The sequence below is a fragment of the Tamandua tetradactyla genome, chromosome 7 (assembly GCF_023851605.1).
Source record: "Tamandua tetradactyla isolate mTamTet1 chromosome 7, mTamTet1.pri, whole genome shotgun sequence".
Classification (NCBI taxonomy): domain Eukaryota; kingdom Metazoa; phylum Chordata; class Mammalia; order Pilosa; family Myrmecophagidae; genus Tamandua; species Tamandua tetradactyla.
In genome coordinates this window covers 12,552,794-12,579,207 of record NC_135333.1, presented here as the reverse complement: position 1 = coordinate 12,579,207, position 26,414 = coordinate 12,552,794, and the positions used below count along the sequence as shown (strand labels likewise).

At 39.3% G+C, this 26,414-nt stretch overlaps 1 non-coding gene and 1 pseudogene across 1 annotated transcript; one reads left to right on the top strand and one right to left on the bottom strand.

Annotated features, from left to right (window-relative positions):
- LOC143690367 (PHD finger protein 10 pseudogene) overlaps positions 1–26,414 on the top strand; it is a 52,848-nt pseudogene that overhangs the window by 13,219 nt on the left and 13,215 nt on the right.
- On the bottom strand, positions 10,069–10,140 carry TRNAE-UUC (transfer RNA glutamic acid (anticodon UUC)). Its single transcript has one exon. It is a non-coding gene; the product is annotated as a tRNA-Glu (tRNA).

Genomic DNA, 26,414 nt, shown 5'->3' with positions numbered 1-26,414 from the left:
GACAGGCTGCTAATCTTTGTGGCTTGCTTGTACCAACATGTTTTTAATAAAGTAACTATACTATCTGCTAATGATAATCATGTGTTTTGTTATGCATCAAATTATTATTCTTTAAAATTAACTCCACACAGGCATTAGTCTAGCCTGTTAATTAAATGGCCAGAGATATCTATCTAAATAAATAATTTCACCCAAAATGAAACCTAACAGCTCTCTATATGACACAGACCTGTTGTTTAGTTCGTTGAGAAGCTGTCTCCCCATTGTTCTGACTAAAAATGAAGATGAATAGCATAATGAATAGAAATAAGAAGGAGAAATTTAGGTCAATTGAAATCAAACCATTTCTGTTTTGCTGAATCTTGTACATGTGGAGTGATACAAAAATTAATGTATGATTTTAAAATAAATATATGATTTAATAAATGGAGACCTGGAAGCCCTGTTTGATTTCTTATCAGCAACTGAGAACAGATATACAGATTTGCCTTCTGCCTCAGCTTATTATTATTTATTATTTTAAATAAATCTCACACTTATCCATAGCTTAGGCCTGAGAAGTTAAAAGATGTTAAGGAAAGCCATTATTTCTTCTTTCAGATCTCCCATATCCCAACCTTTGACAGTGTAAGCTAAATAAAATATGACCACTCATTTCTCTCTAATATCCTTTCCTTCCCTGTCACTCAATTCACATCAATAATTATGCCTTTAGATTTGGATGGATTCAGAGATTTTAATAAACATTTCATGAAAGCTGTGAATTCACGAAAACTAAAACCGATCCGATATATATGGTGACCACCAACTAGCAAGCTGGCTGCCAGAGTTGTTTCTCAGATTTTTTCCAGCGTATTTGATACCAAGTGAAGTGCAAATAAATTGTTTTTAAGCAAGATGATGGCATGAGTAAAAGGCATTTTTAGTCCTTCTCTCATATTCTTATTTAAATGACCAATAAAATAACACATATATTTAAAAAGCAGCTGAAAACTAGAAAGGAGTAGCATCTGTTACCTTCTAATTTTTGTTGGGGGGAAAGCTATTATAATTCTCTATTTTTGAGAAATCAGAGCCTTGAGGAAATGAATGAGAATAAACCCTGGAAGAGGTCCTCTGGTAGGCACAAACTGTGAGGTTGAAGAACTGGGGACACAAACAGACTGTGGGACTCTAATCTCTCTCTGGCGCTTTATGAAAATGTACAGTGGGTACAACAAAATGAATCACTCCCAAATCACTTGATTGTTCAGAGATCGATTTTCTGCCCGGTTTAGAAGAAAATTTTAACTCCTAACAAACTTCTGATCCATATATGATTTTATGATAAGTTTTTATAAAATAGAGATAATTTGGGGATGGGAAGGAATACATGGAGATGAAAACCAGAAAAATCAATAATCAAAGATGGCTAGGTTAGGACACAGGGACGTATAAGTTCCCAATTTATTAATTACAAATAATAAGGGAAGAAATCAAGATAGATTTTCATTCCTGATGTGATAAGTAAAGAAAACCCCAGAACACCTGATGGGGAAAATATTTGTAAAACACAGTCCATATAGCAGAATATATAATAACAAAAATTGTACAGGCATCTAAAAAAAAGTATGAGAATTGACATACGTTAAACAGTAGTTTTGATGGTATAAATTCCTTGTTTAAAAGTGATAAACTTTCAGATTAGTTAAAAACAAAACTAAAACAACCCTAAACCCCATAATATACTGTTTACAAGGACTATACCTAAAAATAAGGAAAACAAAATGTTGAGAATAGAGAAGGCCAAAGATTTTTTAGATGAAAGGAATCTAAAGGATATTAATGGGCACTGAAATTAGTAGACATGGTTCATTACATTCATTATGTCCATTTTCATTCATTTTCATTATTATGTATCTGCTTATGTGCAAGGCAATTTTCTAGACACTTGGGATATAACTGAGTGAAAGAAAGTTCTTGCCCTAACTGAGCTTGCATTTCAATGGAGGAGACAAACTAAATCAATAATTACATAATATAAAGTCAAATGATGATAAATGCTATAAAGAGAACTAAAGCAAAGTAAACAAGGTTAGTAAGTGTAGCAGCCATCTTAGAAGCTAATGTTTCTCTGAGAAACTGACATTTGTTCGGGGACCTGATTGAGCTAAAGAAGAACCATGTAGTTCTCTGGGAAACATCGATGGTCTAGATAAGTGCCTCTTAAATTGTGGTCCATGAATATTTGCTTCCATTTAGCGATGAGATAGAGATTGCTACCGAATGTAAATCAACTACATCATTAAGCACACTGTTCCATTCAGCTGACTTTTTTTTTTTTTAATAGCAAGGTTACCTTGATGACGGAAGTTGTGTGTTAATTTATACTCTTGCTCATGCTTTTTATCTAGTTGCACTTTGAGTAACCTTGGTAGGTAGAGGGAACAAAGTGCAAAGGTCTGAGGCAAAAAGAATATGTACCATATCAGACAAAGTAGATAGATAAAGTAGATAAAGCAAAATAAGTACAGATATTTAGCTTAAATATAGTAGATCGTTTTTTCACAAACAATTAAAACTTTATTTACGTAATAAGTAAGAACCATTTCATAAATTTCAACATCCAAAACTTGTAAAACTCTGTCCTGAACTCAAGACTTGGGTCAAGAAATACAATTTTCAACTAGAAATCTCCATTTTGGACAGGCCACAGTGGCTCAACAGGCCGAGTTCTCACCTGCCATGCCAGAGACCCGGTTCGATTCCTGGTGCCTGCCCATGCCAAAAAAAAAAAAAAAAGAAAGAAAAAAGAAATCTCCACTTTAATGTTTAACAAGCATATAAAACATAATGTGCTCCAAACTAATTCCAACCTCCCACATCCTGCCTCCCTCCCTCACCACAGTCTTCACACCTTCATTCAAACTATTGCATGAACTGTTGCAATAGACTTCTAAATAGGCTCCATCTTTTCGTCACTGTTCTCCTCCCAGTCTGTTCTCCACTTAGAATCCAGAGAAATTCTTTTAAAATTTAGTCAGACAAGGGACTTCTGCTCAAAATTCTTACTTGTTTGCCATCTCATTCAGAGTAAAAGTCAGCGTCCTGACAGTGGCCTACAACCCCTGCATAACTTAGAACATACGAACTCTCTCATTTTATCTCCTAGTCCTTGCTTACCACACTTCAGCTACACTGGCCTCTTTGCTATTCCTAGAACATCCCAAACACAGCCCCAAACACAGGGCTTTTGTACTTGGTTTTCCTCTTCCTAGAGCTCTCTTCTCCCAGATGACGGTGAAGCTCATGCCACCCTTTCTTTTAGGTCTATTCATGTGAATGAAATCTTACCTACGATATATGAAATATCAAATCATCCTCAAGTCAGTATGCCCTTTCTCACTTACGTTGTTTTCTTTTTCTCCAGAACTCTTAATATATTGTTTAGATATTTTGTTTATATATTGTTTAAATACTTCTTGTGACTCTTACCCCTCCCTCAATAGAATAAGCTCGAACCCAGGTCTCTGGCATGGTAGGCGAAAACTCTGCCTGCTGTGCCACCGTGGCCTGCCCCAAATGGAGATTTCTAGTTGAAAATTGTATTTCTTGACCCAAGTCTTGAGTTCAGGAGAGAGTTTTACAAATTTTAGATGTTGGGATCTATGAAATGGTTCTTACTAATTATATAAATGATCGAAGCTTTAAATATTTTTCAAAAAACGATCTACTCTATTTAAGCTAAATTCTTAAATTAGATAGGGCGTTTGTTGTTATTATTATTTTATCTCCAGCACCAAGAATGAGCTCAATATATAGTTGCTAATAGATTAATATAAAAATATAAAATTTAGACGAAAACACCAGGTGTAGCATAAAGAATGTAGATTTCTTCTGTCAAAAAAAAAAAAATGAACCTGGTAAGGAGTGACTTTATTCTAAAGGATTATTGCAATGAGGGGAGGGAATGTCCTCTCACAGAAGGGAGAATGAGCTGACTAGAAGACCTACAAATGTTTGAAGCATCAGGCAGAAAAGGACTTTTCTTTTATAGGGAGAAGTAAACAGACTAGAAAGAACCAGGTGTGGGAGAAAGGGTTATCTGATGGCCTGATCGACCTTTTGAACAACAGTGTTTTTCTTTGTGGTCAATGCAGATTCTTTTCTTGGAAGGGCCTTTAAAGGAAGCTTGTTCTGTATTCCAGTTCTTGCTTAAGCCTGGGGGTGAGCTAAAAGTTCAGGAGGAAAGAGAGAAGTCTGATCAAGTTTGGTCAATTTAAGTTAGCGGTCGTTTTGTTGAGATTGGCCAGTGGGCACAAATGGTTCACCTAACCATTTATGCATGAGACAAAGAACGGGAATTTGGAGGGTCTGTACCTGGGTCTTTCATAGGTAAATGAGCTGGTCACCCATCCGCAAGTCTTAGCTAAGTCAAAAAGGGAAGGGTGGTTTTTGGCACAAGCTACTTTTTTTGGAACACAAAAGGGTGAGTGGATTTCTTGACCATCACTGTTTCCCAGGATACAGAGCTCAGGTAAAGTTCAAGATTGTTACCCTGTGTGGTTTTGGTGAGCCCTCTCGCATGTCTTTTCACTGTCAAAATTCAGTTCCAGCATATCTCCATGGTGCTATCCGGTTCACAGACCTCTTAGAACTCACCTTTCCAGCTTTCCTCTGAGTCCTTGAAAGAGACAGGCATTAAACATGGCTCAGTAGGGGAAGGAAAGATATATGCACCTTATTTTATTCACTGCTCTGCCAACCAGTGTGGTATGACATTGCTGGAGCTCAAACATTGATGATTCCAGCTATAAAGCATTTACTCTCCCAAAAGAAAGTTGGAATTGAGTTAGTTATGTTTTCTTCCGTTTAAAAAGCATTCTCTGGGAGCCAGCCCTGTTTGCTAAGCCTAGTTTGGCACAATTTCCTAGGATTTTGTAGATCCCATTAAATGCATAAATCCAAGTTTTCTGAAGCACTGCTTTATTTGGACAAACCATTGTAAGTTTCTACCCTCAATTTTAAAGGATAAGAACCTGGGACTACATAGTGTTCTTCATTAGAAAATGCTAACATGTGAAAGGGTGAATGTAGCAGCATGGCCTTAGCGAGCCTCCACAAAACCTGCTCAGGTAATATCTAATTTTTTTTTTGTTTTATAGAAAAAAAATCTCAGGGTAGTAGTCCTCTGAGCCTCTTCTCATAGGCCTCTCTATGATACCAAAGGTATGAATGAAAGTGAGGTGCTACCTTAAAGAAAGGTTTAAACTTAAATGATCTTATACTCTAGCATTTGAAAATAACCACATTTTTCAATATGCAGTAAAAAATAGTGCCTCATACTTGTCTGGAATTTTATACTTTACAAGTGCTTTAAAATATACCATGTCATTACATTTCACAACAATTTGGCAAGAAAGGAGTTATCATCTCCATTTTGTTGGTGAGTAATAATAGCTATTATCTATTTCACTCTTACTTCTTGCCAGGCACCACACTAAGCACTCATCTACTCTTCATAACAATCTGATGATATAGGTGCTATTATTATCCTTGTAATATACATATCAAGAGTGAGGCTCAGAGAAATTAAAGAATTTGCCTAACATTAGGCAACTAGTAAGTGGCAGAGTGGAGATTTGAATCCCTGTTCTTCTAACTCAAAACATAGTGTTTTAAACCAGCAGCCTCCAAGCTATTTTGGCCACACGTTAATTTTTAAATTCTCTCTCCCTATATGTTGCCATTACATTAAGACATATATAAAGTGAGAAATTAACAAGAGAATAAGATAAAAATTAATGCAAATAGAGGGCGGGCCACGGTGGCTCAGTGGCAGAGTTCTCACCTGCTGTGCTGGAGACCCGGTTCAATTCCCCGTGCCTGCTCCTGAAAAAAAAATTAATGCAAATAGAAGTTCTAGTCATTTCTCCCTATATCCTAATAGAATGTCTTGTACATTCTATGAACTTGCTTTCATTTTGTCCGCTCTGCTAGGTCATTACACTCTCTGGGCTGTACAGATGAGGAAATGAAGGACCCGTTGCATTTTGGTAATTTGCCCGTAATCACACACTCAGTAAAGGATTCAGTGAGGACGCCAACTCTTTCCAGTCTTTTGCATTCCATTCCGCGGCCCCTTGGTCTGCCCCTGACCATGATCTTCTCGGTATTTCTCTCTGCTGGAAGCCTGCCTGGCCTACAAAGACCTAACCCTCTCACAAATCCTATCGCTAGAATCTGTGAAGAATAGGAGAAGGCAGTACACTAACTATTGTAATTGTTTCAATGAGTCAGGCCCAAATGCCCTTTGAACCTGATTTCTCTTGACAGAGACCACGGCCTGCTTTCACTGGATAATTGCTCCCCTTTCCCATTATTTGATGCCATGGAGGGCTGCCGGTTCAGCACAGCCCAGCATGTACTTATTTTCTTGACAGAGTTTTGTACTCGCCTGTACGCTAATTTGGTGGGTGGGCATTCCCGCATTTGATACTTATCACTTTGAGCGCTTTTTTAAGCTCCATTGATTCTGTGAGCTTGCTACTAATTTGAGCAACACGAACTGTTGCTATCCCTGTTTACAAATTTAAAAACACGTCCTCGTGCTCAAACTGGCAGGTGTGGCCAGCACACAGAATGCACGGTCAGGCCTCTTAGTGCCTAATTGTTTTGGGACCAAAGGTGCCCAGCAAGGCAGCTGGAGTGAAGAAGTGTCTGACGTGGTAGTGAGATAGAGCTGGGGGGCTGCTATCATTTCTTTCCCCGAGGGCAGTATGCGCCCAAACAAGCTCTGTCTAGTCCCCATGTGTTGGCAGCAAGAATCCACCAGGGTCTGCTGCATGAGCACAGGAGAGGGAGCACAAGACTGAGGTCAGGGCTCTGGAATGCCATGGAGGGGAGCAGTTGCTTCATCATGCTTCTCTTTCCAAGGGATTCAGAACCTTCACCTTAAAAGCCATTTTAAAATTCCCCAGCTCTAAACATTTATATATATTTTTAAGTTCACACTCACAGCTACCTGTGTATACACTCCACCTGCTGTCCCCCCACCCCAACCCCAGTAAATATAATATAAAGCAGATAATAACAGAAAGGACCTCATCGTTTTTGAATTTTTTGATTGCTTTAAAAAAAATAACCTCCCTAGAACAAGGGAGCCACCACTCTTGCAAATCATTTCATTTGATTTGGTCTTGCTTATTCCACAGACGTATATTAAATTCTTGCCGTAGCTAACTGCAATGCTATGTGCTGGAGGCTAAAACAAAAACAAGATGTTGTCCCTGCCCGCCGGGAGGCGTGGGCTGGGGCAGGAGAAAAGGCACGTGGGCGTCACTGCATGGCAGCTTATTACATGAGGTGTCTCGGGAATGGTTCCTTGTTAGCTATATGGAAGTTCATACAAAACACAGCATTTGTTTTACCCTTTTTTCCCCCTTACCCAGTCTTTCTATAAGACTGAGACTTCAGGTAGGCCAGAGACTTTGTACTAGGGCAAAATTAAATTCCTGGGATAAGACTCTGTGGCCTCTGGATAAACACAGCAGTGCCCTGCCTGTTTGGCTGCACTCTCCCCTGTAAGGCCCGGTGACTGGTGGCTGGTGAAGGCTGTGTTAGGGATCTCCAGGGACAGGTTTCTTCATTGAATGGTAATGCCAATGATTAAGTCCCTCACTTGGGCCAGGCCTTCTTCAAGTTCTCTCTGAGCACAGCCAGATAAGAGAGCTGGCCCCTCTCAGTGGCCCAAAAAGGCCATCATTTTTATTCCTTTAGAGCCTCCAACTTCACTCGTTTTCAGTGTTTTATTTCTCACTAACTCTCATATAGACGTTATTTGCAATGCTTTAGTTCATTCTGCTTGCCTAACCTACACTAAAGTGATAATGAACACGAATGTATGTGAACCCCTTGACCGACCTATCTAAAATAGCACCCTCTCCTCCTCTGCTTTATGGTCCTCCTTATACTTTGCACTTGATGTATCTTTATGTGCTTATACGTCTGTGGTCTGTCTTACTTATTGTTTTATCCCCAGTACGTAGAACTGTGCCTGGCCCAATAATTGTTTGTTGGTTGAATGAATGCGTGAATGAATGAACAAAAAAAGATGAGTGTCTTCCTCTGTGAATAGCTTGCATGGAGGCTAAATTCTCTTAAATTCCTACCAAAGAGGTGCTTTGATTCCTAAGGAAATCTGAAATTGCCTTTCACAAACCAGAGGGCTTTTATTTGTGACCATTCATTCACTTTAAGACATTTATTTGCATGTGCACAAAACCCTTCTCTAGGGATGTCCAAGGGTCTCTGAATTCACAGGCCGACCCCTCGATTGTTCCAGATGCTAAAGCATCCCCTGGGAAGCAGGTTTTATCTGAACACAGTGTTGTCAGCACACTACAGTGGCAGGTTTTTCTTCAGAAACCGTCAGGGAAAAATTTCTCCACCATATTTTAAACACGGATTTCTTTAGCCAAGTAATAAAGGCTCCCTTACGCTACCTCTTTAATGCTGAGTATATGCAGGAGTGAGCAGTGGTTGTATTAGTATATTTAGGCAGCAACCCAGGGAAAGCTGGACAACCAGGCCTTAGGAAATCAATGGTTCTGGATGGAAGGTGACTGCAAAAGAAAAAACAAAGTGGATTTTCTCAAGTAATCTGCCACATGTCATGGCTGTGTTTTTCTCTCTTATATCTGCTAGCTCAATATATAGATCTTGATATAAAATGGATATTGATATAGATATCTTCTGTCTACCTTATAGCTTCTGCTTACTTCCTGTTCTATTACCACATCAGCTCACAGCTGGTCATGAGGACCTCTCTGGCCTCTCCACCTGAGGATAGCTCCCTTTGATCTCCTACGGTTCCCTGCCTGATTTTCCCTTTCTTCATTCCAGTTCCTTGGAGAAAGACTATAGACTGACAATTGTCTTTCGTTGAGCTAGGTAGTCAACCTAGGAATTGGATGCCAATGGGCAAAGCGCCCACTGCTGAAGCCAGGGGTGGAGGGAGGATCATGCGTCCTCACCTGGAGCTAAGGACTGCCGGCACATGTTTCTGACATATGCACATACCTACTGGTTTAACCCCTGAGACCTTCCAGTTGGTGGTTAGGATTCAGCCTCAGACAAACCACCCAGTGTCTTACAGAGAGAGAAATCCAACTTGGCTCTAGAATGGAAGGCTCTTTGGGGAGCCCCATCTTGTAAATGTGTGCACTGATTACAAAAGGGGATGACACAAGGAAATGGGTGACTAAGGAGAAACCCATTTGGGAAAATAATCTGGGGAGCACATTGTTCTCGTGATAGCAGTAACAGTTCACAGGAAAAGGGAAAGTTGAATATCATAGTTTCAAGGAAAGAAAAGATGTAGGTTAAGGTAGAGAAAAGAATGTAAAGTGGGAGGAAACAATACAATATGGAGACTAACTAGCAAGAAACAAGAAATGAACAAAACAAACCAAAGGGGGTTTCCTGATTTTGAGATGATGCAATGCATAGAAGGAGTCAGTGTCTCAGTCAAATCACCTGCAGGTAACCGCAGGAATATAGTATGTATTTTAAGAGTTTAAATGGGGTCATGTTTCTTTAGCAGAAAATCCAGCAATTCTTTCCGTTGTGTCACAGATTCAGAATAGTTCTACTTCACTGCATAGCTGCGACCTTTGGGCTTTATGAAATTCCCCTCTCTGGGGAAACCTCATGCAGTTTCACGAAATTACTTCTGTCTTCAGAATGCACGATGATTGGTTCTCTGCACAACCGGGAAATCATCTCTTTTGGACTATGGAGATTCTTGATTACCTCTTCTAAATTAGGTTTTCTCTTCCTCTGCTGGAACTTTTAACCAGTACAGTTTTCCAGGCATAAGGCAGTATATATCCAGATAGTGTCATGCCTACATGCTTTGCAGACAGCCATTTCCCAGGGTGCATAACATTTCTTACCTCGTCCTTATGAAGGAAAATGGCAGAGGAAGGAAACACATATTGAGTCTTACTATTTGCCAGACTCTGTGTCAAATGCTTTTAATTATACCACTGAAAAACATCAACTCTCTCTCTTTTTTTTGAGGGGGGGTGCATGGTCCGGGAATCGAACCCGGGTCTCCCGCATGAAAGGCGGGCATTCTAACCACTAAACTACCCGTGCACCCGACAGCAACTCTCTTATGATGTAGATACCATTCTTACAAGCATCCTTGTCTCAGCCTTCTGGAAAATTCTAGACATTTAAGAATTTAAGACATTTTCTATGGATACAGGTGCTGGAGTGGTCTGCGTGCACATCAGAGATACCGCAGCAGTCCAGCTCTGTGGTTGCGATCCCGCTGCGGTCTTGATGGTTAAATGTAGTCGTTTACAAAAGGGCCACAATTTTAGCTCCTTCTTGCAAGAGGTGGAGTCTATTTGTCAGCTCCTTGAATCTGGATTGCCCGTGTGACTTGCGATGGCTGATGGGACTCCAGCAAACATGACACAAGCAGAAGCAAGCACGGGCTTGCTGTTTTGCTGTTCTTGAACCCTGAGCTTCTCTGCGAGTGAGCCCAGATTAGGCTGCTGGGCGATGCCGGGCACACAGCTGTTACCCGCATAGTCTCCAGCCTGCGCTGCAACTCAGACACATGAGTGAGCCCAGCTGAAACCAGCAGAAGAACCAATCATTTTGCTGACTCTTGGAATCATGAGCCAAAGGGATGCTTATTATTTTAAGCCACTGCAATTTGTTATATAGCAAATACTAACTGATACATTGTAACAGATTGTGGTAGCTCATATTTGTTTATATGCTTTTGGAGATACCAACTGTTTTAGGCTCAGATTGCTCCTATGTATCTATATACAGCAGGCTACATACAAATATATTAACATACAAATATGTGTGTATGTTGCAAAAAATATCTTTTCAATCAATGGGCTTTCTTGGAATTAGGACAGGTGATTGCTGCAATTATCGCTAATTTAGGCCTTGGACTTTGTTGGTAAGTAATCTATTCTGCAGAAGGAAGGAAAAGAAACTTGCATTTATTGAGTAATTTCTGAGTGCCAGGAGCTTTCACATATGCTATTTTTATATGTTCTATCCATTTTTATGAGAGAAGGGACCAATGCTCAGGGAGGAAATATAACTTGACCAGGGTGATGCTGTTAGCAGGTGAGTTTGGAGAGTAGTTTGCCTGACTTCTTAGATGTCTCTGCTCTAGTTTCCAGAACCGGATACCTCCTGCAAGATGGGGGATTTTCTTTTAATGGTTATTTGGAAATGTAGTGCTTCCTGTTGTAATATATATCTTTCAGAATAGTATAAGTGTAACTGGATGAATCTGTGGTTTCTAATTGATGCACTTTTGATCTTGGCCTCCAATCCGTATGTGGATCTTTAGATTTGCAAGTAATTTTAGAGCAATTGTCAATCCCATGTTGCAGTTAGAGTAGCATTTTCGGAGTTGGTGGTGCACCTCTAAATTTTCAGACCCACCCTTCCAGTCATCTGCCACCTAAAATATTCCCTCAAACATAATATATTTTATATTCCATTCAAATATTTGTCACATGCCTCCTTAGTGCCAATCTTTACCATGTGCTCCAGGGAGATAAGGGAGAATAAAACATCTTCCATTTTCTCAAGGAGCTCACATATTAGTGAAGGTGAAAAGCACACCATAATTTTAAAGCAACCTAGTAAGTGAAGTAAATGTGGGAGTGTTAAATGGAGCATTTATCCTAGTGTGGTGAGTGGGGTGGGCAATTCAGGAAAAATTTCCTGGGGAGGGGATGCCTAAGTTACGATGAAAAGACCTTTACCATGTCTGAATGTTAGGTGGTTGGGTATATTGGTGAAGGTGACATTAACTGCTGTGATAAACAAGGCCTCAAATTTTAGTGACCTAATATAATAAACGTATATTTCTTGTTCACATTACAGAGTCCAATGCAGGTGTCCTGTTAGTGATGGTGGCGGTTAGAGCCCTGCTAATAAAATTATTCAACGATCAAGGCTGACAGAGTGTCTGGCATATTGACATATGATCTCTGATATTTCATGGACATCCAGAAGGAAGAAAAGACGCTGTAGAGGACATGTTTGCATAGGAGCCACCTTGGCACGTATCACTATTAATACTCCATTTGTGAGACTAGTTACATGGCCCTGCCACGAGGTCATGAGAACGGTGACTTTGTTTGGTTAACTGCTGTATTCTCCATACCAGGAGCAGTCTCTGACACATTTATCAAATACTCATTGAATTTATTTGTACTTGAATGGATCTTCGTATTATTAGCACAGCATCCAGCACACCGTGCCATTTGATAAATATTTGTAGAAATAAAATGTAGAAATAAAATTTCCCATCTTCCCCTTTCCCTATGTTAAAATTGTCAAAATACAGTGAAAAACTCTGGATATCAGGATATATGGAATGTTCATTTATGAACCCAAGAAATATGACAGGTTGAAAAAAATTCTAGGAAATATTTGTCTGTTAGGACCTAGAGCAGAAATGTAGTTCTATAGTCGGGGTTCATACCAGTTGGAGATTTCTTTCCTTCCTTCCTTCCTTCGTTCTTTCGTTCCTTCCTTCCTTCCATTTCTATAGCCATGCACATAATCCATAAGTGCTCCTATCCTATATGTTTGGGAGACTACACAGATTTATTCAACACAGCTTTTGCTTTACAGAGTGTTCTAGTTTGCTAGCTGCTGGAATGCAATATACCAGAAACGGAATGGCTTTTAACAAGGGGAATTTAATGAGTTGCTAGTTTACAGTTCTAAGGCCGAGAATTAAAACAATTCTATAGAAAAGTCCAATCAAAGGCATCCAGGGAAAGATACCTTGGTTCAAGAAGGCCGATGAAGTTCAGGGTTTCTCTCTCATCTGGAAAGGCACATGGTGAATGCAGTCAGGGCTCCTCTCTCGGCTGGACAGGCACATGGCGAATACGGTATCATCTGCTAGCTTTGTCTCCTGGCTTCCTGTTTCATGAAGCTCCCCGGGAGGCGTTTTCCTTCTTCATCTCCAAAGGTCGCTGGCTGGTGGACTCTCTGCTTCGCGGTGCTGCAGCATTCTCTGCTCTCTCTGAGTCTCTCATTCTCCAAAATGTTTCCTCTTTTATAGGACTTCAGAAACTAATCAAGACCCACTCAAATGGGTGGAGACATGTCATCCCCTAATCCAGTTAAACAACCATTCTTGACTAAATCTCATCAACCAGGGAGATGATCCCATCACAGTCCCAAATACACAACATTGAATAGAGACTATTTTACCTTTAAGAAATGGGATCCATATTAAAACATGGCTTTTCTTAGGGGGCATACTTCCTTTCAAACCAGCACATTCCACCCTCTGGCCCCTAAAAAAGACATGTTTTTCCCATATACAAATATATTAACTTCATAACAATATCAGATATCCTTAAACCTTTCAGTAGCAATACAAACAAAGTATCAAATTAGAGACAGTATAAAATCTCATCAAATCAGTTACAGGCATGGTCTGTCCTAAGGCAAAATTCTCTCCATTTGCTCTGGACCTTTGAAAACTCACAAGTTATTTGCTGCCAACATACAAAGGAGGAACATTCATAAGATATGTATATGCATTTCCATAGGGAGGAAGGAACACAGGGGTCACCGGACCCATACGGTTTCGAAAACCTACAGGGCAAAGTCCATTAGATTTCAAAATCTGAGAGTCATTTATCCTCAGGGCTTTAGAAAGTGGCAGTCCCACCCTTTCCAAATGCCTACGCCTGCCTCTCTCTGAATGCAACCTTGGGGGATATTGGGGAGACCACCTTTCTCTTGGCTCCACCCTCTCCAAGCATTGGGGCCACACCGGGGCTCTCTGCCATCTCCGGGGCCCACACTCAACCCCTCCATGTGGTGGCAGCCAGGCTCTCCCCAAACCCCAAGGAACGTGCTTCACTCTCTCCAAGACCTGAGGCGGCATGACTCTCCCACTGCAACGAGGTGGAAGGCCCATTCTCTGCCTTTGGGGCAAACTCACCCTCTCCACGGGCTTGGGTGGGTCCACTCTCCTGGCCTGAGGCTTCTTGACTTCAGACCTCAGCCTCCACGGTTTTGCCTCTGAAGTTATTTTTCCTCCAATGTGTCCCTTCTCTGAACCCCTCAGTCCAGACTGGCAGCGGCTCTGTTTATACAGGTCCCACAGCACTCTCGTTGGCTTTCTATGCAGTAGCCTTGGATCATGCCCATCAGACATAAGGAGTTTCCACAAATCTTTCCTGGATAACTCCATGTCCGATCCTGACTTTCTCTGAAATGGCTGGCTGGTTCCACATTTGGTTAAATCCACACTATACTTTGTAGTCTCCCTTTCTGTAGGCCCAGAATTTTCCGGGACCTCAACTTCTGGTTTCTTTTTACTCAAGAGTTCAGTTTTCAGCTTATCTCTTTCCTGTCGCATTTCACTATAAGCTGCAAGGAGAAACCAGACTGCACTTTCGACATTTAATTTGGAGATCTCTTCTGCTAAATATCCAAGTTCATGGCTTTTAAAATCTGCCTTCCAGCCAAAACTACCAGTCAATTTTGCCAGATTATCTGCCATTTTAAAACAAGGATCGCCTTCCTTCCAGTCTACAATAACACGGATCTCATTTCTGTCTAAGGCCTCATCAGAAGTGTCTTTAGAGTCCACATTTCTACCAACAGTCTCTCCAAAGCATTCTAGGCCTTCTCTATCAAGCTTTTCACAACTCTTCCAGAATCTTCCCCATATCCATTTAAAAAGCCGTTCCAACATGTTTGGTATTTGCAAACTGCAGCAGCACCCCACTCTCCGGTACCAAAATCTGTTCTAGTTTGCTAGCTGCTGGAATGCAATATACCAGAAACGGAATGGCTTTTAACAAGGGGAATTTAATGAGTTGCTAGTTTACAGTTCTAAGGCCGAGAATTAAAACAATTCTATAGAAAAGTCCAATCAAAGGCATCCAGGGAAAGATACCTTGGTTCAAGAAGGCCGATGAAGTTCAGGGTTTCTCTCTCATCTGGAAAGGCACATGGTGAATGCAGTCAGGGCTCCTCTCTCGGCTGGACAGGCACATGGCGAATACGGTATCATCTGCTAGCTTTGTCTCCTGGCTTCCTGTTTCATGAAGCTCCCCGGGAGGCGTTTTCCTTCTTCATCTCCAAAGGTCGCTGGCTGGTGGACTCTCTGCTTCGCGGTGCTGCAGCATTCTCTGCTCTCTCTGAGTCTCTCATTCTCCAAAATGTTTCCTCTTTTATAGGACTTCAGAAACTAATCAAGACCCACTCAAATGGGTGGAGACATGTCATCCCCTAATCCAGTTAAACAACCATTCTTGACTAAATCTCATCAACCAGGGAGATGATCCCATCACAGTCCCAAATACACAACATTGAATAGAGACTATTTTACCTTTAAGAAATGGGATCCATATTAAAACATGGCTTTTCTTAGGGGGCATACTTCCTTTCAAACCAGCAAACAGAGGGAGTCCAGAAATACCACCGAGAACAAGAACGCAAGGCAAACAGTGACAAGCACCACTTCAAAACTATGTATAGAACCACCCTTGCCTGTTCTGCAGGGCTGAAGAGGGGCTGACTCCAGGACACCTCCCAAATCAGCTTTATCCCAGCTTAGAGTCTCTAGAGAAATTCAGAATCCCAAAGAGAGGAAAGTGGCAACAAAAATGACTGGGTGAAAGTATTCTATAAGCAAAGCCACTATTTTCACATCAAACATTTCATGCCTTACAAGAGAACTTTCTTGTGATACAAATGTACCTGAAAGCCGTTTTTCCTACGAAAAATCTTCTTGGTTAACAGGCCCAAGGATTAGAATTACACATGTCAGAAAGACAGTTTTTACTCCTTTGTGAAGTAAATTAACCATAATGCATGTAAAGCTGCTCCCACAGATGCAGCTGAGTTTGGAAGACATTCTGAGTAGCAGGCTTTAGTGATATTTTTATAAGGCATCAGGAGAACTGGTTTAATAGGCATTGCTTCCTAGTAAGGCATTTATCATTCGGCACATCAAGTCAAAAGGCTCTGAGTTCCCCAGAATTTCAAATTAAATGAAATTCTGAAATTCTTCAGTTGCTTGAAGAATATGATACACTTTTAGCTTTAGGAATTCGTATTCCATTACAAAGATTATAGGATCCATTCATGTTTCCCAAGGGCAGTGGCTGGTTTGAAGCTGTTAGGTAGACCAGGAAAGCCATGTTCTTTTAATCCAATCTTATGGGGGCAGACCTATTGTTGGGTGGGACTTTTTGATTAGGTTGTTTCCATGGAGATGTGACTCCACCCATTCAAGGTGGGTCTTAATCTGCTTACTGAAGTCATTTAAGAAGGACTTATTTTGGAGAAAGCACAGATGCTTGGAGAGTAGAGGCTTTGAGACAGAATGTCCTGAGAGATGCTCAGGAAAGACCCACAGATGAAGCCAAGAGAGGCATTCTGAAATCAACCCAGGAAAGAAGGGCCAGCAGACATCACCACATGTCTTCCCATGTGACAAGGGAAACCCTGGATGCAATAGCCCTTTCTTGAATGAAGGTATCCTCTTCTTGATGCCTTTGTTTGGACATTTTCATGGCTTTAGAATTGTAACTTATAACTTAATAAATCCTCTTTGTAAAAACCCATCCATTCCAGGTATATTGCATTCTGGCAGCTTTAGCAAACTGAAACAGATTTTGGTAACAGAGAAGTGTGCTGCTGCAATTTGCATATACCAATGCTGGAATAGCTTTATAAGTGGATAAGGGGAAGATTCTGGAAGAATTGTGATATGCTTGATAGAAAAGGCCTCTATTGCTTTGAACAAACTGTTGGACTCTAAAGAGATCTCCGATGAGGTTTTATTTTATATATTTATTTTGGCATGGGCAGGCACCGGGATTCAAACCCAGGTCTCTGGCATGGCAGGCAAGAACGCTGCCTGCTGAGCCACCATGACTTGCCCACTGATGAGGTTTTAGAAAGAAATGATGACTATGTTGTTGCAAACTGAAAAAAGGCAACCCTTGTCTTAAAGTGGCAGAGAATTTTGGCAAAATTGAATCCTAGTGTTGGATGGAAGACAGAATTTGAAAGTGATAGACTCAGATATCTAGCTAAGGCGATTTCCAAACTAAATGTGGAAAATGCAGCCTGGCTTCTCCTTGCAGCTTCTAGAAAAATGTGAAAGGAAAGAGTTAAGCTGAGACCTGAATTGTTGGGTACAAAGAAACAGGAAACTAATAGTTTTGAAAATTCTGAACTTTTGGAAAATGAGACCCTGGAGAACAGTGTGAGGATTTAACCAAACACGGGTCCAGTCAGCCGTTCAGCACAAGCCAGGATTGGAGATGGAGTTACCCAGGAAGGATTTGTGGAAAGTCCTATTGCTTGATAGTTGTGATCCCTATATATTGTATGTGATCCCGGTATATTGCATGGAAAACAAGAGTGTTGTAGGATCTGTAGAAATGGAATCACTGCCAGTCTGGACTAAAAAGGACATAAAAGGAACAAATTGAAGGAAAAATAAATTCAAAGGCAGAATCATAGAAGCTAAAGTTTGGGGACAGGAAATCTCAGGCCAGGAGAGCAGATCCTTCCATGCATGTGGAGAGGGTGAATTTGCCCCAGAGGCAGAGGGCAGGCAGAAATTTGTTGTTACCTCAGGCCTCTGAGAGGGTTGACCACATTCCCCGGGGTTTGGGGAGAGCCCAGTTACCACCCCACTGTTTTGAAGGGGTTGAGTATGTGCCCCAGAGATGGCAGAGAGTCTGGGTGCCATTCAGATATTTGAGGAGGGTGAAGCCACGAGCAAGGTGGTCTCCCCAGTATGTCCCAATGTTGCAAAACTCACCCCAGTGTTTGCAGAGAGTAGGGCTATTGTGTCAGCCCTGGTATGGTGGGACTACCACTCTTTCAAGTCCCAGGAATAAAACATCATTCTATAAATGACTCTCAGACTTTGAAATTTAATGGAATTTGCCCTTCAGGTTTTAGGAACTGTTTGGGACCTTTGACCCCTATTTACTTTCCAATATTTCCCTATGGAAATGGGAACATGTATCCTATGGCTGCCCCTCCTTTGTACACTGGAAGCAGATAATTTGTTCTAAGTTTCACAGGTCCACAGCCAAAGCAGAATTTTGCCTTAGCATAGACCACTACTGTAACTGATTTTGATGAGACTTTGTATTGTTTTTGGCTTTGTATTGTATTTGTATTGTTATACTGAAATGATTTAAGGCTTTTGTGATATTGTGGTGGAATTAATGTATTTTATGTATGGAAAGAATATGTCTTTCTGGGGTCCAGAGGGTGGAATGTGCTGGTTTGAAACTGTCATGTATGCCAGAAAAGCCATGTTCTTTTAATCCAGTCTCATGGGGACAGACCTATTTTGGGGTGGGAGCTTTTGATTAAGTTGTTTTCATGGAGATGTGACTCCACCTATTCAAGGTGGGTCTTAATCTGGCTCCTGGAGTCCTTTAAGGGAAAGACATTTTGGAGAGCGCTCAGAGCTGAGAGAAGCTGAGAGAAAGAATTTTCTCATATAGACATTTTTGGAGAGAAGGACCAGCAGAATTCACCATGTACCTTCCCATATGCAGAGAAACCCTGGATGTCATTGGCCTTTCTTGAGTGAAGGTGTCCTCTTGTTGATACCTTAATTTGGACATATTCATTGCCTTAGAATTGTAACTTGTGATTTAATAAATCCCCATTGTTAAACGCTAACCCATTCATTTCCCCGTGCTTGCCCATACAACAAAAAACAAACAAACAGACAAAAAAAGCCAACCCATTTCTGATAGATTGCATTTTGGCATCTTTAGCAAACTGAAACAGATATCTTACTTGTCTGAGTTTTATTCAGTTGCTGATGTGTAAAATGGAGATAATAATGTTTTCCCTGCTAACTTCAAAAGCATTTGTGTTTTTTTTATAAGAAATAAAGAATGTGAAAATTCCATTTAAGCTAGAGAGAGCTATAAAGTATTAACACAACCCAATACATAGTCCTCATGTATGATTACTTATGTTTCTATGGTATTATGTTCTATCTAGTCAATGTAAAAAAGAAAGAACTAAGACCAGAAGCACAATACCTTTTTGTTTCCATTATTTTTAGCTCTGGAGGCATATTGAGGTGGAGACAAATCACCTGGAAGCTCACTAGATCTCAGCAACTGCTTGCTGCATTTAAGAGATTTGGGATAAAATTTAAATTAACAATACTACTGATGGAAGAAATGATAGTCCTCAGGGACTGGAGATTTGGAGAAAATGGCTTGCTTGTTCATTAAAAGCATGAACAAAATTTTCATAGACTTACAAAGACTTTGATACATATTACTCTCAATGATGGATTTCATTAACTTTTAGTCAAGAAAGGGAGTAAGTGGTAAGTTTTGGAATATCAGATAACTTCAGCCAGAGCATGAATTTCATTAATTAAAGAGCAGACTCTTTTTATTTTTTTTTTTACAGATTTTTTAAAGTCTTTATAATTGTGCAAATATATTTTAATATTGCAGTAGATAAGCATATTTTCTCATTTCTCAGGTATATTTTAATGCATGGTTCTCTAAAAACTCACTCACATGGTTGTGGTGTATCTCAAGATAAACGGTTCCACTTATTTACTGTTGGTGGGAATGTAAAATGGTGCAGCCACCCTGGAAGGCAAAATAATTAGTGTATTCAATTGTTTCTTCTCTATATTATGCATTGATACTTATAGAGAACCTGTTTGTTTCTGAGTTTGATATTTTTTTTTGCATATACCGGCACCGGGAATCGAACCCGGGTCTCCAGCATGGCAGGCAAGAATTCTGCCTGCTGAGCCACCTTGGCCCACCCTGAGTTTGATTTTATTGTAGGGGATTAGTTTAAAAATAGTACTTAATCATATGTAAGTGATAATGTAGTTGTACTTAAAATAATGAAACTATAATGATACAGAAAGTACAGAAAAATCGAACTAGCACAACAAATTTGAATTAAATATTACTTGAATTCATTGACTCACAGTATTTCAATCTACCAAAATTTTACCCTTCGTCTCCCTCTATTATTTATTTATTTTTTGTACTTTTTTTTTTTTAACTCATCTGTCCAATGCTCTGGATAAGAGAACATCCGACACAAGGTTTTCACAATTACTCAGTCACATTGTAAAAGCTATCTTCAAGAATCAAGAATCAGGTGGGCCACGGTGGCTCAGCAGGTAAGAGTGCTTGTCTGCCATGCCTGAGGACCCAGGTTCGATTCCCGGTGCCTGCCCATGTTAAAAAAAAAAAAAAAAAAAGAATCAAGGCTACTGGAACACAGTTCAGCAGTTTCAGGTACTTCCCTCTAGCCACTCCATTACACCATAAACTAAAAAGGGAAATCTATATAATGTGTAATACTAACTTTCAGGATAACCTCTCAAACTCTGAAATCTCTCAGCCACCGAGAATTTATTTTGTCTCATTTCTCTCTTCCCCTTGTTGATCAAGAAGGCTTTCGCATTCCCCTGAGGCTGGTCCCAGCTCATCCCCAGGAGTTAGTGCCCATGTTGCCAGGGAGAGTTACACCCCTGGGAGTTATATCCCACATCAGGGGTGGGGGTGGGGGCTGGGCAGTGAGTTCACCTGCCAAGTTGGTTTAGAGAGGGAGGCCACATCTGAGCAACAAAAGAAGCTCTCCAAGAGTGACTCTTAGGTACAATTACCAGTAGGCTTAACCTCACCTTCGCAGGAATAAACTTCAGAAGGGTGAGCCCCAAGATTGAGGCCTCAGCCTATTGAATTGCTTGTCCCCACTGCTTGTGAGAATATCAGTAATTCCCCAGATGGGGAAGTTTAATATTTCTTCCTTTCTCCCCAGTCCCCAGGAACTTTGCAAATACTTTTTTATTCTCTGCCCAAATTACTCTGCGATATATTTGGATATCACACTAACCTGTACAAACCAACAAGATCTTATGCCCTATTCAAGATTCCATGTAATTATTGTGTTCAAGTAAACTGACCACGCAAGTTAAATTAGATAATGTGTTAACTAAAATATAAATTTTGCATCAAATAAACATCTCTTTGATCTTGCACAGAGGTTGAAGTTTGAAAATATGGGCCATATCATCCTTTACCCAGTGTTCTGATTTACCTTAGTCCTATTCAGATCAACTTCATTCCTATCTTTAGTCAAAGTCTGATCCCTTTTTCAGATTTTTTAACAGTTACTGAATGGGGTAGTGCTGACTGTCATAGCTTCAGTGCTCTGAGTCAAAGAGCAGACTCTTGATAAGGAAGTATAAACAAAAGATAGAAGCCCTTTAAAAGAAAGTGTTTAATCCCAAGGCATATCTTCTCTGCTGTGAAAGTGAGAGGTGAGAGACTATAGAAACCAATGCTAAAACTGGAAGAGTCTCTGGGGTATTTTCAGTTCATGTTAATGCTGAGTTATATGCTGGCACTTTGGGGAAAGTGTGAAAGTGAGCACCCCTGGTGGCTTCTTCCTTGTTAGCAAGATCCTCATTAGTTTTGGCTGATGTGTAGATGGCAGTTGATGACTGGTTTCCTATATCGCAGGCATATCTTGACTGAGAGTGGAAGAGAATATCCTTTAAATATTTGGGGGAACCAGTTGATGCGTGGTATTTGTGTTTTACCCATGTCAAATCATCAACTAGCAATGAGGCAATATCATGAGATAGACATTTGCATAGCAATTCACATTTTTCCACTGCAACAAAACCTTTTATTGGAACATTTGAAAAACATTCATTTCATCATTGCAAAAACTCTAAGGGTTGGTACTTATCTGCCAACTCTCATTGAAAGATGAAAAAATTGAGAAACAGAAATTGCGCAGAGGATGGGACAGTCCAAGCATTTCTTGTATGTTTGTGAGAAGAAGTTAACACAGGTAATGAAACACATTTAAAGTTGGCCCTATCTGGATGCATGTACAGCGTAAGCTTTTAAATTTTATTCAAAAGTCAGCTTGGCAACGTAGAGTTAGAACTTCCAGTATGTTAGAGTGAGAAACTTAGCACATTCTCCTCCCAAAAAACAGTGACTGAAAAAAAACATTTTGGAACTCTGGAAATTGATGAAGTTATACATCAATTGAGAGGCAGTTATTCATGAAGAATTACTGAACTTTAGTTAAAAATAGTGAGGCATTATTGCTAGGGGCTATTTTGGGGCTGCTCAGCTTGGGGTCTCAATAGCCAATTTAAGATGACAGAAGAAAGAATTAGGGAATAGATAAATAGAAATCATTGATTTGAAAATAAAAACCAAAAAATGAAGAAAAGTAAACAACTCCTCAGAGGTCTGTAGGGCAACTTCAAGAGTACCAATATATGCCTAATGGCAGTACCAGTAAGAGTGAAGAAGAGAAAAGGGAAAGACAGAAATATTTGATGAAATAATGGTTGGAAACTTCCCAAATTTGATAAAATAAATCTGCAGATCCAAGAAGTTCAACAGACTTGAAGTGGGATAAACACAAAGGGAGTCTGTCTTAGTTTCCTGGTTGCTAAAACAAATACTATACAACAGATTGGGTTCCAGAGGCTAGAAGTCTTGCTTCCTCCTGGGGTCAGCATCTTCGGACTGCCTGGCAATCTTTGGGGTTCTTCGGCTTCTCCATCACCTGGCAATGCACATGGTGGCATCTTCTCCTTTCTCTTTATATCTTTATATCTTCTCTTTTTTTCCATATCCAATTTCCTATGCATATAATGACTTCAGTCATATCGGATTAAGACTCATGCTCATTCAGTTTGGGCATTCCTTAACTAATAACATCTTCAAAGGTCCTGTTTACAAATGCATTCTTACTCACAGGACCAGGGTTGGGACCTGAACATGCCTTTTGTAGGGGGCCATGATTCAATCCCCAACTGAGTCCCATGTAGAAATGTCATGGAAACACTATTGAAAATCACAGACAAAGAGAAAACCTTGAGTGCAGTGAGATGAGTGACTCACAATAGTCAGGGGAACAACAATATGATGCACAGCTATCAGACTGTCATCAAAAAAACATTAAAAAGGAACCCATAAGGCAATGGATTTTCAAAGTGCTGAAAGTAAAATGAAAAATATCCATCAAGAATTCTATAGGCAGAAAAACTATCTTTCAGAAATAAAGGTGAAATAAAGAAATTCAAAGATAAACAAAGACTGAGAAAATTTGTTGTTTGTAGACCAGTCTTAAAAGACATTCTAGGGGAGTGCAAAGGTGGTAGAATTCTCGCCTGTCATGAGAGAAACCCAGGCTCAGTTCCCAGCCCATGCACTTTCCTTAAAAACAAATGAACAAGCAAGCAAATGAACAAAAAACAAAACAAGCAAAAAGTCAACAAATGATGCTGCAATAATGGGATACTCACATGGAAGAAGGATGAAATGTGACCCATTATACAGCCTACAAAACAACAATAACAAAAAAGACATTCTAAAGGAAGTTCTTTAGACAAAAAAATAATAATAATAAGGAAATGATATAGTCAGTAACTTGAATCCATCCTAAGCAGTGAAGAGCCCTGGAGAAGGTACATATATGGGTAAATAGAAAAAAATGTTTTTCTTAGCTCCTTTAAAAGATATGATTGCATAAATTACTAATTATAACAGTGTATTATTGGGTTTATAATATACATAGATATAATATATATATGATTGTTATAGTACGAAGAAGGAGAATGGAGCTATGTTGAAGCAAAGCACCTGTTTTTTACCAGAATTAAGTTAGTATTAATCTGAAATAGTCTGATAATTTAAGATAAATATTGTAATGGTAAAATAGACAACAAAGGAATTAATAGGGTAATCTGCAAGTATATTTAACAAAAATGTAGGCTGTGAAGGAACAGGGGGACAAAAAAGACATAAGATAGAGAAAACAAGTAGTAAGAGGGAAGATGTAAATCCCATTGTATCAATAATTATATTAAATGTGAATGAAGTAAACACTCTAATCAAAAGCCAGATGTTCTAGTTTGCTAGCTGCTGGAATGTAATATACGAGAAATGGAATGGCTTTTAAAAAGGGGAATTTAATAAGTGGCTAGTTTACAGTTCTAAGGCCAAGAAAATGTCCCAATTACAAGTCTATAGAAATGTCCAATCATAGGCATCCAGGGAAAGATTCCTTCGTTCAAGAAGGCCAGTGAAGTTCATGGTTTCTTTCTCATCTGGAAGGGCACATGGTGAACATGGTGTCATCTGATAGCTTCTTCTCCTGGCTTCCTGTTTCAGAAAGCTCCCCGGGAGGCATTTTCCTTCTTCATCTCCAAAGGTCACTGGCTGGTGGACTCTACTTCTCGTGGCTATGTCGTTCTGCTCTGTTCTCTCTGAATCACTTATTCTCCAAAATGTTCCCTCTTTTATAGGACTCCAGAAACTTATCAAGACCCACCCAAATGAGTGGAGACATATCATCACCTAATCCAGCTTAACAACCACTCTTTATTAAATCACATCTCCAGGGAGATGATCTGATTACAGTTTCAAACATGCAGTATTGAATAGGGATTATTCTACCTTTATGAAATGGGATTTTGATTAAAACATGGCTTTTCTAGGGTACATACATCTTTTCAAACCAGCACACCAGATATCATCAGACTGGATATAAAAATCCGATTATAAGATATCTACAATGGATAACTGCAGTTCCAAGACAGAAATAAGTTGCAATAAAAAGTATAGAAAAGAGATGTAATCTGTAAAAAGTAACCATAAGGGAGTAGGAGTGACTAGATCAATATAGATTATATTAATATAGACTAGATCAATATAGACATAATAGACTTTAAGTCATGAACTATTACCAGAGACAAAGAAGGACATTTCATAGTGATAAAAGGGTCAACTGATCAGGAAGCCGTAACAACTAATAATATATATGCACCTAAAATAAAGAGGAAAAGAGGTCTAAAATACATGCAGCAAAAAGTAACTGAATTAAAAAGGGAAAAATATGTTTGAACAATATTAAATGGAAACTTCAATAACCCACAAAAATTGATAGAACAACAATAGGGAACCTCACCAAGGACACGTAAGAGTTGACAACACTGCCACCAACCTCTACTAAATGACATTTAGAAAATGCTCCATCCAATGAATGCAGAATGCACAACCTTTTCAAACACATGTAGAACATTCTTTAAGATTGATCATATACAAGGGTGTAAAACTAGTTTCTATACATTTAAAGGGATTGAAATCGTAGAAAGTATGTTTAAATGATTAATGATAGAATGAAATTTTGGAAATCCCCCAATAGTTAGAAATTTTAAAACACATTTCTAAGTAGCAACTGGATCAAACAAGAAATCATGATGGGAGTTAGAAAATATTTTAAATGTCAAGAAAAACTCTATACATGAAATTTTACGGGGGGCTGTAAAATGGTTCAACCACTTTGGAAATCACCTTGGCAGGTTCTTGAAACATCAAAGACTATCCTAGCATATAACTCAGTAATTTCACTTCTAGGTTTCCCCTCAAGAAAAATAAAAGTATATGTCCACAAAAGACTTATACATGAATGTTCAGAGCAGCATTATTCATAATAGTAAAAAACTGGAAAAAAATCAAATGCCCATCAATTGATTAATGGATAAACGTAATCTTTACAATAGAAGATGATTTGACAATGAAAAGAACAAACTACTAATAAATACTGTAAAATGGATGAACCTCAAAAGCACTATGCTAAGTGAAAGAAACTAAATGCAAAATACTACATTTTGCATGATTCTATTTATATAAAATGTCCAGAAATGGCAGATCAATAAAGATAAAAAGCAGATCAGTGGTAGCCCGGGTCTGGTGTTGGAAGGGAGATTAACTGCAAATGAGCACAAAGGAATTTTTTGCAGCAACAGAAATATCCTAAAATTGGAATTATAAAATTGTTTTATAACTCTATATTTACTACAAATTATTCAATTGGGTAACTTTTATGGTATTTAAATTATACCTCAATAATGCTTTAAAAATAATAGCCAGCAAGAGGTAGTGGGTAGGAGGTACAGATGAAACAAGCTTGAAAATGTATTTGTAATTGTTGAAGCTGGGTGATGGATAATGGGGTTCATTTTACTATTTCTTCTATTTTACGTATGTTTGAATATTTTTGTTATAGTCTTTTAAAGAGTTGATATTAAGACAAAGTTAATAAAAAGTAAGCTTGGCTTCCCATAAATCTGGTGTCCAAAGTATATGTACCTCTATGATCAGACAGTGTCAGTCTTCACGCTTCTCATCAGATAATTGAGCCATGAATTACCTGAAGTCAATTCAATGTAACAAATTTTGATTGAGCTCCAGCTAGGTGAAGGGTTCTATTTCATGCATTCCACATTCTATTTTTTCCCTTCCATTCTTGATAGATTGAGGCAAATATTC